General features: G+C 48.2%; 1 protein-coding gene across 6 annotated transcripts in view; it reads right to left on the bottom strand.

Moving 5' to 3' along the window:
- Nucleotides 1-17,494, bottom strand: part of add3a (adducin 3 (gamma) a) — a 108,282-nt gene that overhangs the window by 57,086 nt on the left and 33,702 nt on the right. For 5 of the 6 annotated variants that reach the window (XR_013937231.1, XM_080521024.1, XM_080521027.1 and 2 more), the window contains exon 1: nucleotides 4,231-4,574. The exons of the other annotated variant lie outside the window; for it this stretch is intronic. The gene's annotated coding sequence lies outside the window, so the exon portion shown is untranslated. Of the gene's footprint in view, nucleotides 1-4,230; nucleotides 4,575-17,494 lie in introns of those variants that run through there. 6 annotated transcript variants of the gene reach the window in all.

Raw genomic sequence — 17,494 nt, 5'->3', positions numbered from 1 at the left:
CTCCGCCAGGACACGACTCTACACCTCAGGCCACAGCAAGAGGCAGGAAAGACGATCTACGTTCAGTGTAGGATGCTCGGTTAAGCTGACGGTGGTATTAGGAAGAGGCGGGGCTTATGGGACGGCGACCAGATGGCGTGTTGGCCTAAGCAGCAGAGGAATGGGAGCGAACAGGAAGGACTTTCAGACCAGAGATCCGCTGCTGCGCGCTCACCTGACAAGAGGCGGATTGAGGGACTCCTCCGGCACAGCGCCGGACGAAGCTGGGGTCAAAGCGGGTCAGCTCTCCGGCCCGGTTCGTCCGGCGCAGCGCCGGACGAACCGGGCCGGAGAGCTGACCCGCTTTGACCCCAGCTGCTAAGCTGCTCATTGGGGTCAAACGCCACTTGTAAAGATGGTTGAGATTAGTGTGATGAGACGCGGCTCGGCGTGCGGAGGAGGCGCTCTGACACTCTGACGATCTTTTCACCCGGCGGATTTCTTTCCTGTCGTGACTCTTCACATGACCACCGTGGTGCAACAGTGAGAGAGAAAGCAGATTATCTCTGATGGCGTTCCTATTTACATCCCCTGTAGAATCCTGCAGACTGGGAGCAACGGTTTGTTTTTTTAACATCAAAAACCACCGTAGACGATGGTCCACCAACTTATAGTGATCTCATGTTTTTCACACCTACATGGGACATGAACTGCAGAAGGATATTTCTAGATGATCCCTTTGCACGAGTTAAATATCACGTCTACATGTTTATTCAGTCGACCTGAACAGTAGACTTGCCGAGTCTCCGTGTCAGATGAATTTATTCCTAAATAATTCATCCATCATGTATATCTCGTTATAATACCGTATTTTCCGCACTATAAGGCACCTAAATACCTCAAATTTTCTCCAAAGCTGCCAGTGCGCCTTATCACCCGGTGCGCCTTATATATGGAAGAATTGCACTACTTGAGACTGCTATTTGCCAGCTGAACACCCAGAAGCTTTTATTTTGACAACTCTAACTTCGCGGATCTTCAGAGGACGACACTCCACACAACACCTTCATCACTCATGGTTGCACACCAACATTCTAACAAACCAAAATAAACTAGATGAAATAATGACTCCCTAAACTGGGGAACAAAAACACATAAACACAATCAACACAACACCAAGCCCAACAACAACCCACAATAACCTCCAACAACACAAAATTTGTCGCTGCAAGGCATGATGGGACATCCTGAGCTCCTCAGTGCAGCCGATAGAAACTCCCATAATTCATTGCAGCTGTTTGTGGTGTTTTAAATGCAATTATTGGGGGTTCTATTTGGTTTGTGGTGTCGGTAATAATTGTGTTGTGTTGTGTTTTTGTTGCTTACTTCACGTAGTTTAGTTTATTATCATTATTATTACTGGTAGTTGTAAGTTGTCAACCACTGATCTATCCCATGCGCCTTATAGGGCGGTGCGCCTTATATATGAACAAAGTTGTAAATTATGTCAACTAATGTAGGTGCGCCTTATAGTCCGGTGCGCCTTATAGGGCAGAAAATACGGTAAGTTATTTTACTGATACTCAAGTACAATTTCTACCAGGTGATCTACTTTCATGTTTTTAAAACGGAGAACAACCACAATACTCATAACAAAACCTTTTGAAATGCACATGTGTGGCTGATCACGAATGAGAAACTACTGCTTTATAGCCAGGTTTAGTTACAAGGTTTTAAAGAAATAAACACAGGTAAATTGACAGAGTCCTAACAGTTAAAGATGAACTAAAGTTCTGTGAAGTGTGAAGACACATTTCTGAAGAAAGCACCTTCACCTGCTATCATGAAAACACTCAGGAAGATAAGTACTGCTTGTACTTTGCCGCTATATCTAATAATCTAAGAGATCTTTCACTGTCTCCCTGATGCTCCCCCCAGATCTCTGACTTATCCTATGGAACTTAATAAAAGCCAGAAATCCTCTTTAATTGAAGGCAGAGGGTGTGATCAGTGATGTAACCTGACGTAGAACGGAGCCTGCAGTGTTCTGCTGGAATATGACATGACTTCTACACTATTATGTCAAAGTGATTTAAAGAGGCCCACACTGGAAGAACAAAACAATCAAACCAACTTGTAAAATGTGTCAATGGCAGTCAAATCTCCAAATATGATTCAAATTCTGTGAGTCTGAATGCAACAGATGGAGCTCCTCCAAACAGAAATGTCACAGGCACAGACATGAGTTCACCCAAATGTCACAAATGTTAAATATTCAGCAAGTTCTGGTAATAATCATCACAATAATGACATCTTTAAAATTGTAATTGTCCATTGCGTTGCTGTATAATGAATTTTAGTATTTTGTGTGAACTTTAGGAAACCAGGTGATACATTTTAATGGTTATTGCTAATGTTAATACTGCATTGCTAATGCTACAAATTGTACAGTGGGTTACATTTATAATTGGAACATTGTGTTCCTGCTCCTTGTGTTTTCTGTATAATGTATTGCTTAAGAGTTTTAGTATTCTGTATGAATTATAGGAAACTAGGTGATGGATTTTAATATTGTTACCAATGCTACTGTCGGCTATATTTGTCCTGATGTTGTATAATAACTTTATTGTGTATTCTAATGTTGTGTTCCTGCCGGGGACTGCAGAGGGAAACGAGCCACGACTAAATCAAGTACAAAGCATCTCTTCTTTACCATGAATGTGTTTTATACATGGTCCCTGAAAAGTAAACAAATAAACTTCACAATAAACTAACAAGTTGTGAGAGACTTCACCTTGAGGCGATTGACAGGCCAACTCGCATCTTAAACTATAAATCGTGACAAAAGAAGACTAAAAAGAGCAGAAGTCTTCAGGTGGTTCAGCTCTTACATTTATGTTCTGATGTTCAGGACATGCAGGTTGTTAATGTGGGACTAAAGCTGCACTCTGGTTTAGTGGCGATCAGTTTGTTCACAGTTTGATTCCTTTCTGAGCTCGGGGGCAGTTTATGTGTGGAGTAGACATGTTGAGCCTGTGGGCCTCCATCAACAGCCATATGAATGCATCTGGAGCCACTTGGTGTTTCACTGCCAGTGTGTGGTGAGACACCTTCAGGTCTGTTCTCATCACGACCAGTGACCATAGGCTGGAGTCCAGAGGAGCGATGGTGGAGGTCTGGGGGCTCACTGTGTCTCGCTGCCTGTCGGACATCCAGAGCTGCAGATTCAGATAAAAGCAACGTGCAATCCTGCATGTGTCCATGAGGGACCTGCTGCATGCGAACACTGTAGAAATAGTTCAGATAAAACACAAAGCACGCGGCTGCAGACGTGATAACCAAACTCTGTTAGTGGGAGCCCCCCCCCCCCCCTCCACTGGTACACACCTCATACTGGCCCGGAGGCTTCCGCCACCGCTAAAAATAGACAAACTGCCTTTTAGGTTGGGTTACAACTCCGACGGCAACAAAACCCGGAAAGAATCTGTACGCTGCTAATTTTACCCACACACACGTTGAAGAGCGAGCGCACCGTGACCTGCAGTTGTAAACCCTATTATTGCGCACACACACACACACACACACACACACACACACACACACACACACACACACACACACACACACACACACAGGAGTTGGTGTGCAGGTCGAGCAGTGGAACTCCAGGAGAGTGTGTGATGTGATGCTCCTGCAGCTCCCTGTCCTGAGGAAGCTCCCTACAATGTTTACACTGTAACCACTCTGACTGGGAGCTGGGGCTTTTTGGGCAAAAGATTACTGTAAAAGAAGAATTTAGCACCTGTAATTAGTCATAAAGAGTAAATCTAATTGCACTGTTATTTAAATGTACCCATTTTAATTTCATGTTTTTGTTGTAAAACCTACACTGAATGATGACTTGTTTGTTTTAGCCGGAGTGACTTGGAAATGCTCCCTTGTGTCTCCTCTTGCAAACAGCCTCCACATTTCTAACCACAGGACACAACAGCCAGTGTGTGTGTGCGTGTGTGTGTGTGCGTGTGTCCAGGCAACCGTGATAATGTGGAATTCCCCTAAACCTACAAATGAGTTTGGGGGATTGTAATCCTTCCAGTCGTACTGCAGTAATACACCTGGTTGGAACACAGAGATCAAAGACATGAAGGAGTCCTAAAAAGGCTTGAAGAAAATCCTTCATAATCAGTAAAAAGCCCCTGGAATGCAGGATGAAGTGGATGTGAGGAGAGAGAGCAGTGGAGCTGCACCAACCTGGACGTGGTCTCAGTGACCGTCAGAGAGCCGGCAGTGCTGCTGCGCCGCCGAGGCCAAACACATGTCTCTGCTCCTCACGGCCGAGCAGCCGCACGGGGAGCCGGCGAGGCGACAGGACGAGACACAGCGGGATAGGGAAAGAGAGAGCCGGCCAACGGTGAGTAATGAGCAGCAGTCCGTCCAGCGATCAGTCCAGGGCTGCATGGAGACGCTGCCACGGCCACAACCTCCTGTCCTGCAGCCTGACAGTCCCGGAGCTCACACTGCTCCACCAACAGCTGTGAGTGTGTGTGTGTGAGAGAGGATATGTATGTGTGTGTGTGTTTGTCCTCAGCGAATGAGGGTGTGTTTGTGTGGAAAAGAAGCTAAAGGGACCACGTGATGCAGGCTTAATCCCCCGCCCACTGCTGGAGACACACACACACACACACACACACACACACACACACACACACACACACACAGGCGGACCAATAGACCAATAAGAGCTCAGGCTTGCTCAATAATCACTCCTCCCTCTCTCTCTCTCTCTCTCTCTAGTCTTTTTCCTTGTCTTTTCTTTCTTTGATCCATTCACACACATTGTGCTTTTTCTCCTACATTCCACAATCCTGTCTCTCTCCCTCCTCCCTAATTCTCTCTCTCCCTCCTCCCTAATTCTCTCTCTCCCTCCTCCCTAATTCTCTCTCTCCCTCCTCCCTTATTCTCTCTCTCCCTCCTCCCTTATTCTCTCTCTCCCTCCTCCCTAATTCTCTCTCTCCCTCCTCCCTAATTCTCTCTCTCCCTCCTCCCTTATTCTCTCTCTCCCTCCTCCCTAATTCTCTCTCTCCCTCCTCCCTAATTCTCTCTCTCCCTCCTCCCTAATTCTCTCTCTCCCTCCTCCCTAATTCTCTCTCTCCCTCCTCCCTTATTCTCTCTCTCCCTCCTCCCTAATTCTCTCTCTCCCTCCTCCCTAATTCTCTCTCTCCCTCCTCCCTTATTCTCTCTCTCCCTCCTCCCTTATTCTCTCTCTCCCTCCTCCCTAATTCTCTCTCTCCCTCCTCCCTAATTCTCTCTCTCCCTCCTCCCTTATTCTCTCTCTCCCTCCTCCCTAATTCTCTCTCTCCCTCCTCCCTAATTCTCTCTCTCCCTCCTCCCTAATTCTCTCTCTCCCTCCTCCCTAATTCTCTCTCTCCCTCCTCCCTAATTCTCTCTCTCCCTCCTCCCTTATTCTCTCTCTCCCTCCTCCCTTATTCTCTCTCTCCCTCCTCCCTTATTCTCTCTCTCCCTCCTCCCTTATTCTCTCTCTCCCTTATTCTCTCTCTCCCTCCTCCCTTATTCTCTCTCTCCCTCCTCCCTTATTCTCTCTCTCCCTTATTCTCTCTCTCCCTCCTCCCTTATTCTCTCTCTCCCTTATTCTCTCTCTCCCTCCTCCCTTATTCTCTCTCTCCCTTATTCTCTCTCTCCCTCCTCCCTTATTCTCTCTCTCCCTCCTCCCTAATTCTCTCTCTCCCTCCTCCCTTATTCTCTCTCTCCCTCCTCCCTTATTCTCTCTCTCCCTCCTCCCTTATTCTCTCTCTCCCTTATTCTCTCTCTCCCTCCTCCCTTATTCTCTCTCTCCCTCCTCCCTTATTCTCTCTCTCCCTCCTCCCTAATTCTCTCTCTCCCTCCTCCCTAATTCTCTCTCTCCCTCCTCCCTAATTCTCTCTCTCCCTCCTCCCTTATTCTCTCTCTCCCTCCTCCCTTATTCTCTCTCTCCCTCCTCCCTTATTCTCTCTCTCCCTTATTCTCTCTCTCCCTCCTCCCTTATTCTCTCTCTCCCTCCTCCCTAATTCTCTCTCTCCCTCCTCCCTTATTCTCTCTCTCCCTCCTCCCTAATTCTCTCTCTCCCTTATTCTCTCTCTCCCTCCTCCCTTATTCTCTCTCTCCCTTATTCTCTCTCTCCCTCCTCCCTTATTCTCTCTCTCCCTCCTCCCTTATTCTCTCTCTCCCTTATTCTCTCTCTCCCTCCTCCCTAATTCTCTCTCTCCCTCCTCCCTAATTCTCTCTCTCCCTCCTCCCTTATTCTCTCTCTCCCTCCTCCCTAATTCTCTCTCTCCCTCCTCCCTAATTCTCTCTCTCCCTCCTCCCTTATTCTCTCTCTCCCTCCTCCCTAATTCTCTCTCTCCCTCCTCCCTAATTCTCTCTCTCCCTCCTCCCTTATTCTCTCTCTCCCTCCTCCCTAATTCTCTCTCTCCCTTATTCTCTCTCTCCCTCCTCCCTAATTCTCTCTCTCCCTCCTCCCTAATTCTCTCTCTCCCTCCTCCCTTATTCTCTCTCTCCCTCCTCCCTAATTCTCTCTCTCCCTCCTCCCTAATTCTCTCTCTCCCTCCTCCCTTATTCTCTCTCTCCCTCCTCCCTAATTCTCTCTCTCCCTCCTCCCTTATTCTCTCTCTCCCTCCTCCCTTATTCTCTCTCTCCCTCCTCCCTTATTCTCTCTCTCCCTCCTCCCTTATTCTCTCTCTCCCTCCTCCCTAATTCTCTCTCTCCCTCCTCCCTAATTCTCTCTCTCCCTTATTCTCTCTCTCCCTCCTCCCTAATTCTCTCTCTCCCTCCTCCCTAATTCTCTCTCTCCCTCCTCCCTTATTCTCTCTCTCCCTTATTCTCTCTCTCCCTCCTCCCTTATTCTCTCTCTCCCTCCTCCCTAATTCTCTCTCTCCCTCCTCCCTTATTCTCTCTCTCCCTCCTCCCTAATTCTCTCTCTCCCTTATTCTCCCTCTCCCTCCTCCCTAATTCTCTCTCTCCCTCCTCCCTAATTCTCTCTCTCCCTCCTCCCTTATTCTCTCTCTCCCTCCTCCCTTATTCTCTCTCTCCCTCCTCCCTAATTCTCTCTCTCCCTCCTCCCTAATTCTCTCTCTCCCTCCTCCCTTATTCTCTCTCTCCCTCCTCCCTTATTCTCTCTCTCCCTCCTCCCTTATTCTCTCTCTCCCTTATTCTCTCTCTCCCTCCTCCCTTATTCTCTCTCTCCCTCCTCCCTAATTCTCTCTCTCCCTCCTCCCTTATTCTCTCTCTCCCTCCTCCCTAATTCTCTCTCTCCCTTATTCTCTCTCTCCCTCCTCCCTTATTCTCTCTCTCCCTTATTCTCTCTCTCCCTCCTCCCTTATTCTCTCTCTCCCTCCTCCCTTATTCTCTCTCTCCCTTATTCTCTCTCTCCCTCCTCCCTAATTCTCTCTCTCCCTCCTCCCTAATTCTCTCTCTCCCTCCTCCCTTATTCTCTCTCTCCCTCCTCCCTAATTCTCTCTCTCCCTCCTCCCTAATTCTCTCTCTCCCTCCTCCCTTATTCTCTCTCTCCCTCCTCCCTAATTCTCTCTCTCCCTCCTCCCTAATTCTCTCTCTCCCTCCTCCCTTATTCTCTCTCTCCCTCCTCCCTAATTCTCTCTCTCCCTTATTCTCTCTCTCCCTCCTCCCTAATTCTCTCTCTCCCTCCTCCCTAATTCTCTCTCTCCCTCCTCCCTTATTCTCTCTCTCCCTCCTCCCTAATTCTCTCTCTCCCTCCTCCCTAATTCTCTCTCTCCCTCCTCCCTTATTCTCTCTCTCCCTCCTCCCTAATTCTCTCTCTCCCTCCTCCCTTATTCTCTCTCTCCCTCCTCCCTTATTCTCTCTCTCCCTCCTCCCTTATTCTCTCTCTCCCTCCTCCCTTATTCTCTCTCTCCCTCCTCCCTAATTCTCTCTCTCCCTCCTCCCTAATTCTCTCTCTCCCTTATTCTCTCTCTCCCTCCTCCCTAATTCTCTCTCTCCCTCCTCCCTAATTCTCTCTCTCCCTCCTCCCTTATTCTCTCTCTCCCTTATTCTCTCTCTCCCTCCTCCCTTATTCTCTCTCTCCCTCCTCCCTAATTCTCTCTCTCCCTCCTCCCTTATTCTCTCTCTCCCTCCTCCCTAATTCTCTCTCTCCCTTATTCTCCCTCTCCCTCCTCCCTAATTCTCTCTCTCCCTCCTCCCTAATTCTCTCTCTCCCTCCTCCCTTATTCTCTCTCTCCCTCCTCCCTTATTCTCTCTCTCCCTCCTCCCTTATTCTCTCTCTCCCTCCTCCCTTATTCTCTCTCTCCCTCCTCCCTAATTCTCTCTCTCCCTCCTCCCTAATTCTCTCTCTCCCTCCTCCCTAATTCTCTCTCTCCCTTATTCTCTCTCTCCCTCCTCCCTAATTCTCTCTCTCCCTCCTCCCTAATTCTCTCTCTCCCTCCTCCCTTATTCTCTCTCTCCCTCCTCCCTTATTCTCTCTCTCCCTCCTCCCTTATTCTCTCTCTCCCTCCTCCCTTATTCTCTCTCTCCCTCCTCCCTAATTCTCTCTCTCCCTCCTCCCTAATTCTCTCTCTCCCTTATTCTCTCTCTCCCTCCTCCCTAATTCTCTCTCTCCCTCCTCCCTTATTCTCTCTCTCCCTCCTCCCTTATTTTCTCTCTCCCTCCTCCCTTATTCTCTCTCTCTGTCTCTCCTGCCCCCTCCAGGCGACTGTACTAAAGGTCAGTGTTTATGAGTTTGCCCCCCCCCCCCCCCCCCCCCCCCCCCCCCATTATTACTACTCCACTGAATCAATGTTATCTGTCTTTCTGATAAATCCAAATCAGTAAATATTTTGCAGGAGGCCGACATTGAAACCACAACTGTACAACAGAAACGTCATGTTATTTGGATGCCTGGCCAGAGGCCAGAGGCCAGAGGTCAGAGGTCAGAGGTCAGGTCCAGCCACACAACAGCTGTCTGTCTCGCTTGTGTTTTACATTTTCCTCCTGCTGATTTGATCTCACTACTTTCAGATCTGATGCAGCTTATTATACTTCCACTTTGGTTTCACCAGTTTATTGAAAGATAAAGGCGATCTATGCTTTTGGATTGGACTATTATAAACACACCATCTCGTCCACTACTTCTAGCTTTTCCTTTCATCATTGTGCTGATTATATATATTAAAAAAAACACTTTCCCTTTATGCAGTGGGTTTAAAAGCAGAATGAAGTGTTTCCATTTTTCTTTTTCAATATCTTGTCATTTAAAATTAATATATTCTGAAAACCTCAAAACGACTTCCCGCATGTTTTCTCCATGCCTCTCTTTGGCCTCACATTTTAAAAAGTGTTTGTTTTGTCCCTTTCTTTGCCTTCTTCCAGCTCGCTGCAGCTGGAACATCAGAAAGCAGCTGAAAGTGATGAAGCTGATGTGTGACTTTGTGAGTTTAAGTAAAACCACAGCATACTCATAAAAATACTTTGACTCCATGGATATATATATATATAAATATGTGGTGAACACGAGCTGGTTATTGCAGACATGGACACTGTGATGTGTATGAGAGACATTAAATCTCAACCAGTGAAACTAAAACACAGAACATGTATTTATGACGAGCTTCAGACACTTTGTCCCCAAACCGCTGACAACCATCAAACACTAAACAGGAAATGATCTTAGATAATAAAGACGTATGCTTCAGTACTGTTCTTATATATTGAACCATATTTTTGCCCCCATGGAGTAACGGTGGCAATTGGAAAAGCAATCAACACTGCAAAGTGACTCTGAATGGGATTCCCTCTTCGGTCTGATCAAGAATAAAGACATTTGCATCAGTTAAAGGAACAACAAACCAGGAGAACAATCCACACAGTTATTTGCTTTCAGACAAAGAACTGAAAGAAACTGAACCACATGTTTGTTAATTACTGGAGAAACATCACGTTCCTGCTCGTCAAGCCGCTTCAACTGAAACTAATAGTTCAGACGGCTGCCAAGTCATGAATGATGTTGTGTTAAAGAGCCTCATCCTAAAAGCTGTGTAAATTTGCACGGAGATGCTTGACGCCACACTTCTTGGTATTACTGTTGTCAACTCTTGAACTGAGCATACAGACGCCACGTGCAGGAAGTCAGATGTTGCGTGACTCATAAACTGAAATAACTGGTCGTCGGGTATATTGGGGCCATGAAGAGTCTTGCAGAAGTGTGAGGAACTTGGTTCTAAATGAATTCTGGAGCAACAGCCTCGTGCATTCAAACTCATAAAGCACCGTCTTCCCAGACGAGAGGAGCAAGTTGTGAAGGTCCGACTCCCACGGAGCCTGGAACTGGACATCAGCCGGTCCTTCTGGGTTGAAATGAGGAGGCACAGACAGTCTAAATATACACATTGCTGCACCTTGTAACCAGATAATCACAAACTACTACTGCCAGTATTTTTCAAATACTGGTTTATCCTGCCCATCGACTGCAAACAGCTGTAGGAAACGAGAGCCTCTCTTTCTGGGCCTATGATGATAGTAAATGTGCTGCGATGCTAATTCGGAACGGTCAAAGTACTTAAGATGAAACTAATGTTCTATTTAAGATGACTGCACTGCTCGTGAAGAGAAAGAAGAAACCAGTTAAATGTTATTATCTGACAGCTTCCATGAGAAGTTGTTTCTGTTTCAGCAGGAGAAAGTACAACAGCAGTGTGGAGGAATCCACACGACGACCCAGAACCAAGAGGGAAAACCCACCAATTCAAAGGTGGATGAAAATCCAGCTTGTTTTCTCACAGTTGAAGCGTTTGTGTTTTTTTTTTGTTTGTTTTCTTTTATCAGTTTGAATCATCTGATACAGCTGTTAAAGCATGATAATGACATAAGGCTGAAGCGCAATGCAGGTCATGCAGGGGTCACATAGTGGTGTAGTGGAAAAGCCTCTTCCTGCTCGCACTCTGGGCTACTGAGTATTTCTGCATGGAGTTTGCATGTTCTTCCTGGACCAGGGTGGCTTTTCCTCCCATGGTGCTTCACATCAGTCATCTCCAGCTCCCAACTCCTCACAACTTCTGCTGGCCGTGACTAAACTGCACATTAAAGTTTAAATGAGTTTAAATCCACAGTTTGGGTTAGTGATCGTAATACTCTGGCAGCAACAGTAATACTTGAAACAATAACCACTCACACAAGACTTGCCATGATTGGAACAGACGCTTGTTTTTCTCTTTGACACCGTCTCTCTGTTCAAATGTTTAAAAGCAAACAGATTGCCCTGAATTCCATCACATCTTCAGCCCCATATCCAGTTCCAACACCCCAACTTGCTCTGTTTCCGATCATAACAGCTCTTGGAAGCAACTGATGGTTTGCCATCAAACAAATATGGATCAAGTACTGGGGCTCATGGGTTTTATGTTGTATTTATTTGATCACTAACCAGATTTAATACAACATGTGTGTATGCTCACTAAAGACACTTCATTCAGAGATATAAAGTTCAATGTTTTCATTAAGTTAATATTCCTGTACTTTTTCATTGTTGTGGTGAGAGGATGACTTTTGATGGCCCTTAAGTTGATTAAAGCTGTCTGTTCCCATTTTAGAGCCACAGTCGCCACTAAGTGTCTCAGCGTGACCTTCATGCTACAATAAACTGTGAGATTGAGGCTCTGCCAGACAAAATATGGGCAAACGTGGCAATATTTATAGGAGGAGAGAATGTGGCCTTCGATTCAGTGGAGAGCGACGCTGTGTCGTCAAACACAGTTACTGCTGAAAACACGAGTGTCGAGGTTTTTAAAGCGTCTCCCCAACCTCTGAATAAGTTGCTGTGTGGCTCCATCACATGATGATGGTCAGCAGGTTGTTGGCCCGGAGCAGGGACCTGCAGACTTCCTGCCTCCTCCAGCACCAACAATGACGGGCTTGAGCTGGGGACATCATGCAGCCTATTGATGTAATTGCATTAACAGGGCTGCTTATAGAAAACACATAGTTCCTTGTAGACGTTGAGCTCAAGGCGACATTTTCCATTTGTAATGGCTGTTGATTCTGATCCGCCTCGTCCTTCAGACCCCATATCAGAGTCAAAGCAATGTTCAGGGACGTTTACCACAGATGGAGGAGAAGTCACCACAATCAGCTCCATTTTATACTCATCAAATAAAACCTTTAATGACACGACCCAATATTACCTAATGGTGGACAGAAGAAGGATGGATGCCAGATGATGGACTTCAGTGTTTAGTTCTAATTGGGTCTCTTCAATAGGCTGAGTGATTTGTGCTTAACATCACCTGCAGCTGAAGATCAATTCAAACTGTGTTTTCTTTCATCAGCAAGGGTTTAGTTTTTCTGCTTTGTTGTGTGTTCCACCAGTTGACCAGCTCACTCGCTGAAACTGCTTCATTTTTCTTGCAGTTGGTGCAATAATATCCTTTTATTGTCGCCCAGACGACTTGTGAACTCCCTGAACTCGTATTCTTCTCTGCAGTGCTGTGAATGTGCCAAGAACAGGCTGGCATAGGAAGCCCCCCCCCCCCCCCTCCCGATGTTGGTGCATCACTCAGCACTTTATTCTTAAGGTGACTCTGCACACACACGCACACACACACACACACACACACACACACACACACACACACACACACACACACACACACACACACACACACACACACACACACACACACACACACACACACACACACACACACACACACAGTACCAAGCCGTCACCGACCTGCCTGACTCAGGAAAACAAAGTTTTTTTCACTCCTCCACTGAAGAAGATGAAGCAAGTTGTGGAAGCCCCAGCAGCTCACAGGTATGAACTATCAACTATTACTGATCATTTTACACAACTGGGTTTTGAAAGAGGAACACTGGCCCACCTGAACTCTGGATCCTGCACTAAGCCTGAAACCAAACCTTGAATAGCTACGGCAGATAAGCCAGGTGAAGCTTCTTTGTTGTGCCAACACATAGAACGGGAACACAACACAACACAACACAACACAGCACAGCACAGCACAGCACAGCACAGCACAACACAACACAACACAACACAACACAACACAACACAACACAACACAACACAACCCATCCAGTCTCCAGACAAACTGCTGCGGCTCACGGCTCCAAGCACAAACTAATTATGGCTCACGTGGAAAACCAGAATGACTGTTATTGCCTGATGTTGACATGTGTGACACACTTCAGGCAGAGACACGCCTCAGGCAGAGACACGCCTCAGGCAGAGACACGCTTCAGGCAGAGACACGCTTCAGGCAGAGACACGCCTCAGGCAGAGACACGCCTCAGGCAGAGACACGCTTCAGGCAGAGACACGCTTCAGGCAGAGACACGCTTCAGGCAGAGACACGCCTCAGGCAGAGACACACCTCAGGCAGAGACACACTTCAGGCAGAGACACACCTCAGGCAGAGACACACTTCAGGCAGAGACACACCTCAGGCAGAGACACACTTCAGGCAGAGACACACTTCAGGCAGAGACACGCCTCAGGCAGAGACACGCCTCAGGCAGAGACACGCCTCAGACAGAGACACACCTCAGGCAGAGACACACCTCAGGCAGAGACACGCTTCAGGCAGAGACACGCTTCAGGCAGAGACACGCTTCAGGCAGAGACACACCTCAGGCAGAGACACGCTTCAGGCAGAGACACACTTCAGGCAGAGACACACTTCAGGCAGAGACACACTTCAGGCAGAGACACGCTTCAGGCAGAGACCTGCCGTCCAAACACAGCTGCTATCAGCCCAGTGGCTAACGAGCTCTCTGCACACCACAGTACTCTGAAGTAATCCCAGACTTCTGTTGAAGTCGTCCCCTCCTTTTCCTCGGCCAGAAGCACAAGCAAAGGCAGAACAGAGGGCGAGGCGCTGATGCATGCTGGGACACATTTACTGCTCAGGTACTGTCAAAAGAGCGAGCAGCAATAAGAGAGGAGTGAGCAGCAGCAAGAGAGGAGCGAGCAGCAGCAAGAGAGGAGTGAGCAGCAGCAAGAGAGGAGTGAGCAGCAACAAGAGAGGAGTGAGCAGCAGCAAGAGAGGAGTGAGCAGCAGCAGGAGAGGAGGGAGCAGCAGCAAGAGAGGAGTGAGCAGCAGCAAGAGAGGAGGGAGCAGCAGCAAGAGAGGAGGGAGCAGCAGCAAGAGAGGAGCGAGCAGCAGCAAGAGAGGAGTGAGCAGCAGCAAGAGAGGAGTGAGCAGCAACAAGAGAGGAGTGAGCAGCAACAAGAGAGGAGTGAGCAGCAGCAGGAGAGGAGGGAGCAGCAGCAGGAGAGGAGGGAGCAGCAGCAAGAGAGGAGTGAGCAGCAGCAAGAGAGGAGGGAGCAGCAGCAAGAGAGGAGCGAGCAGCAGCAAGAGAGGAGTGAGCAGCAGCAAGAGAGGAGTGAGCAGCAGCAGGAGAGGAGTGAGCAGCAGCAGGAGAGGAGGGAGCAGCAGCAGGAGAGGAGGGAGCAGCAGCAAGAGAGGAGTGAGCAGCAGCAAGAGAGGAGTGAGCAGCAGCAGGAGAGGAGTGAGCAGCAGCAGGAGAGGAGGGAGCAGCAGCAAGAGAGGAGTGAGCAGCAGCAAGAGAGGAGGGAGCAGCAGCAAGAGAGGAGTGAGCAGCAGCAAGAGAGGAGGGAGCAGCAGCAAGAGAGGAGCGAGCAGCAGCAAGAGAGGAGCGAGCAGCAGCAAGAGAGGAGCGAGCAGCAGCAAGAGAGGAGGGAGCAGCAGCAAGAGAGGAGTGAGCAGCAGCAAGAGAGGAGCGAGCAGCAGCAAGAGAGGAGCGAGCAGCAGCAAGAGAGGAGGGAGCAGCAGCAAGAGAGGAGCGAGCAGCAGCAAGAAAGGAGCGAGCAGCAGCAAGAGAGGAGGGAGCAGCAGCAAGAGAGGAGTGAGCAGCAGCAAGAAAGGAGCGAGCAGCAGCAAGAGAGGAGTGAGCAGCAGCAGGAGAGGAGCAAGCAGCAGCAAGAAAGGAGTGAGCAGCAGCAAGAGAGGAGTGAGCAGCAGCAAGAGAGGAGCAAGCAGCAGCAAGAAAGGAGTGAGCAGCAGCAAGAGAGGAGTGAACAGCAGCAAGAGAGGAGCGAGCAGCAGCAAGAAAGGAGTGAGCAGCAGCAAGAGAGGAGTGAGCAGCAGCAGGAGGTTCAGCGAGCAGCAGCAAGAAAGGAGTGAACAGCAACAAGAGAGGAGTGAGCAGCAGCAAGAAAGGAGTGAGCAGCAGCAAGAGAGGAGTGAGCAGCAGCAAGAAAGGAGTGAGCAGCAGCAAGAGAGGAGTGAACAGCAACAAGAGAGGAGTGAGCAGCAACAGGAGAGGAGCGAGCAGCAACAGGAGGAGAGGAGCGAGCAGCAACAGGAGGAGAGGAGTGAGCAGCAACAGGAGAGGAGCGAGCAGCAACAGGAGGAGAGGAGCGAGCAGCAACAGGAGAGGAGCGAGCAGCAACAGGAGGAGAGGAGCGAGCAGCAGCAGGAGGAGAGGAGCGAGCAGCAACAGGAGGAGAGGAGCGAGCAGCAACAGGAGGAGAGGAGCGAGCAGCAACAGGAGAGGAGCGAGCAGCAACAGGAGGAGAGGAGCGAGCAGCAACAGGAGAGGAGCGAGCAGCAACAGGAGGAGAGGAGCGAGCAGCAACAGGAGAGGAGCGATCAGCAGCAGGAGGAGAGGAGCGAGCAGCAACAGGAGGAGAGGAGCGAGCAGCAACAGGAGGAGAGGAGCGAGCAGCAACAGGAGAGGAGCGATCAGCAGCAGGAGGAGAGGAGCGAGCAGCAACAGGAGGAGAGGAGCGAGCAGCAGCAGGAGGAGAGGAGCGAGCAGCAGCAGGAGGAGAGGAGCGAGCAGCAGCAGGAGGAGAGGAGCGAGCAGCAGCAGCTCGTTACTGTGACTTCTGAGCTTCGTTGAAAGAGACAGGAAGTGTGAGATGTTTGAACTTCTCAGAGGGAAACTGACATGAGAAGAAGGGTGGAAGAAAATCGATCTCATTCACTTCATGTTTGAAGCTCTCACACAGAGGAATTTCTATCTTTTACTTCACATATTGTTTCAGCAAACGTGACAGCGAGGTGGCGTCAGGAGTAGGCCTGTAGTGATGCGTCGACGACTAAAAAAATCATCAACGTCAAATCCATAAGTTGACGCGTTGCCACGCCCACTTGTGACACGAGCGACCAAAACAAACCATGATGGAGGACGAGACTCGTCTCCAAGCAGCTCTCGGGCTCAGCAGCAACCCGCCGCCTCACACCGAAGGTGTGGGACGACTTTGAACCAGCCAGAAGCGTCAAGGTCGAGTTACTAGCAGTCTTTGACGATGGAGCCGCCATACCACACCACCTCCATGTGGAGCGTTTGAAGTGGAGGCGTCCCGTTGTCACTCGTGACGCCGTAGAACATTTCCGTTGCTAAATTCACTTCATTTCAATTGTGCAATGTGAGCTTGAGCTCTGCGGACTTCGGTGGTCCTCGCTAACTGTGTTTGTGTTTGGCTAACGTTAGCTAGAAATAGCATCTAATGCTGGCATGAATGGTAACAGTGGCTGACTTACAGCTAGCAGAACTCTGCTATCTCGCCACCAAAGTGTAGAGCTGCTAGCTCTGGTAGCAAGTAGATTGTAGTAACATCAGACGTTCAACATTACGCTTGCTGATTCATGGTTAGCGTTAGCTCAATCACGCTGTGGTCGTTTCCCAGTGAAACACGTTATTAGACTGACGTTTGGCAGTTTAGTATGATGAATCTCTCCACCAAAGTTAGTTCGCCAACGAATGTCAATTAACGGAGCCTAGCCCACATCTGATAGAATAGTCGACTATTCCAAAAAATAATCACCCGAATAATCGCTTAAAAATTATTGTTTACCCCCGGCCCTCGTCTGGATGACACATGAAGCTGTGAGACAGTTTATAAGTGACATTATTCAATTACATTGATCTAATTTTATCACTTTCATGCATGCATTTCTTTTCTCATTATCACCAATGAAAGCAGAACTTTAACCTTAAATTCAATGTACAGAAACCAGCCTACCTTGATTGTGATTGGCTGAACCCCCGATGACACGATGTAGGGTTTGATTTCTGATTGGCTGGTTGGAGCAACACACTTTTTAAAACCTGGAACAATCCAGAAAGAGAGATGACACACTTTGTTCACTTCGGTCCAGGTATGGAGACGATTATTATTGCAAGGAAACATTTAGAAAGTCAATTTTGTTTAATATGACTTTGAGCTCCCGATGTCTTTTAATTAAAAGAAATTGCATCACTGGCTACAAACTCAAGGTTTCGTTATCTAGAGTATAGATAAATAAATAAATAAATAAATAAAAGAGCACATAATCATTGAGGCCTCATAAAAGCAAAGACAACCAACAGGATCAGAGCCTCTTTGTTTCACTGTCGTCAGTATTTATGAAAATGACAGCGTAGAGTGCTTCGGGGCAGCGTGGCTTTGACCTGCACATTTTTTAACCCTTTTTTCCCCAGGTGTGTACTGGAGTGTGACCAGAGGGTTGGTGGAGATAATGAACCT

Source organism: Blennius ocellaris (assembly GCF_963422515.1).
Source record: "Blennius ocellaris genome assembly, chromosome: 3".
Lineage (NCBI taxonomy): Eukaryota > Metazoa > Chordata > Actinopteri > Blenniiformes > Blenniidae > Blennius > Blennius ocellaris.
The sequence above is the reverse complement of the archived record's forward strand: the minus strand, read 5'-3'. Positions and strand labels throughout refer to the sequence as shown.